Here is a 2,315-nt window from a genome sequence, read left to right on the forward strand (position 1 = left end):
AACACTTTCCCATGCACACTAGGTCTTCTAGGGACTTTGGCCTTATATTTTTCTTTAAGTTTCCATCTTAGCACCTTACACATTGTGTCCCTCTACCCACGCCTGGAGTACTCTTTCTTGCAACAACCCAAGGCATTCTTCTATCTCTTTTTGAGGCAACCCTTAAATGCTACCAATAAGAGAGGCTTTCCCTGGCCACTCTGTGATAGAACCCCTAGGATTTCCTGTATTTTGTGTGCTTATTTTGATATTATTTGACACTTTGAATCTTAAAATACATCATATGTCTTCTAAAATACAAATTTAAGTATAAAATACATAAAATAAATGTACACACACTAAGTGAAACAGCTCAAAAATGTAAGATCATCTTAAACATTATTTTGAAGTGAAGATACCAATTTACCTATCTCTCAGATCATGATAGAGACAAATAAAATATGAAATACCCATATTATAAAAGACTTTGCTGTAAGAAGAAATGAAATGTTAATACACACAACATAAATAAAGCTAAAAACAATAAAAACAACAAAAATTGTACTTGGTGAAAGAAGTCATTTTCACAACATAATAAGTTGCCTGATTCAATTTATATGAAATATGTAGAGAGAATAATCTATAGAGAAGATAAGAAAATTGGTGTTAGCCTAGGGCTAAGGGGTCATGGGAAGTGACTTCTATACCATATGGTTTCTTTTATGTTGATAAAAATGTTCTAAAATGATATAATGGTGACGGCTTCATGACGGCAAGCACACTAAATACATCTGGATTTTATAGTTTAAGTAGTTGGGTTTTCTGCTGTGGAAATTAAATTTAATTATCAAGTCTGTTACAATAATGATAATAAAAATAAATTTTTCAGTGAGAAAACAGATATACTTTGAGACATTTTAGATATTGAATTAAAATATTTTATTATATGACTTCAAGTTTATCCTTTCTACTGTGGATTGATTATGTCACATTTATTTTAATATGTCTTTGTATCTATATCACTTTAAAATTAGTTTTGTATAGAAAATTATTTCAATAATTGGTTATTCATTAAATGTACGTGGTTCAAATAAAATTTTTAAATAACTACTCAACCATATAAGCAGATTGCAGATTGTTTAAATCATTTAAATTCTTTCAAAATCAGTCTCTTATATAAAGGATAAAAGTCATACTCACTATTGACAAGAGAACCGATCTAAAAATACCACTGAGTAAAAAAAAAAAGTTATACTCACAAAGGATCATTTATTACTGTCTTCAGTGCATTGAGTAAGTCTGTACTCGACATTGTGTCGAAGTCCAATCTAACAGCTGCTCCTTTGGCCTTCATGTGTGCAATGTTATCAGGTTGATCGGCAAACAATGGAACGCCCACCATAGGGACCCCATGGTAGATCGCCTCGTAGATGCCATTGGCTCCACCGTGAGTTATAAAAGCTCTGGTTTTTGGATGACCTAGGATTGAAGGAATTTTAGCAAAATTATTCATAGGAATAAAACGATACAAGCACAATGGAAGAATCTGAATGTGATAGTGTTTCCTTGATAACACACTGAACTGAAATGAAATTGCTTTTCACACTTCACAGGAAGGAGCACCTAATTCTGCTGGAGATGTAAGTGAAGGCTATGTGGTGTGTTTAACTTCAGACTGAAAAAATTAATACAATATTACCAGTTGAACTAACAAAAAGTGAAATTTGGACAAGGAAATATAATGTGCAAAAAAGAAAACAGCACAGAAAAGGGATGGGCATGTAAGAATGTGCTCTCATTTTTGTTTGTTTGTTTTTTTAATGGAGACAGAGTCTCTCTCTGTCACCCAGGCTGGAGTGCAGTGGTGCAGTCTCGGCTCCCTGCAACCTCCACCTCCCAGGTTCAGGCAATTCTCCTACTCAGCCTTCTGAGTAGCAGCGACTACAGGGAAACCACCATGCCACGTTAATTTTTGGTATTTTAATAGAGACTGAGTTTCACCATGTTGCCTAGGATGGTCTTGAATTCCTGAGCTCAGTCAATCTGCCCACGTCAGCCTTCCAAAGTGCTAGGATTACAGGCGTGAGCCACCTTGTCTGGCCAGAATGTGTTCTCTTAAGTTCAGTCATAGAGTGTGATATGTGGGGTGTGCAAGGCAGCAAGAAGTGAGATGGTGGTGGTGCTAGAATTGAGGAAGGACAGGTCACACTTCATTATGAAATGTGTCAACACTTTTCGATTAAGATTAGAGATTTAATCCCACACAAAATGCAGTGTCCCTGGTGATAGCAGAAGAGCTGTTATTTTTGGTGACTTTTGAAATAACCCTACAGAAG

The 2,315-nt window shown here is 35.3% G+C and overlaps 1 protein-coding gene across 2 annotated transcripts in view; it reads right to left on the reverse strand.

Annotated features, from left to right (window-relative positions):
• Positions 1–2,315, reverse strand: part of LOC105530352 (UDP-glucuronosyltransferase 2B19) — a 110,615-nt gene that overhangs the window by 94,772 nt on the left and 13,528 nt on the right. The gene's annotated exons all lie outside the window — the stretch shown is intronic.

The sequence above is a fragment of the Mandrillus leucophaeus genome, unplaced genomic scaffold (assembly GCF_000951045.1).
Source record: "Mandrillus leucophaeus isolate KB7577 unplaced genomic scaffold, Mleu.le_1.0 Scaffold813, whole genome shotgun sequence".
Lineage (NCBI taxonomy): Eukaryota > Metazoa > Chordata > Mammalia > Primates > Cercopithecidae > Mandrillus > Mandrillus leucophaeus.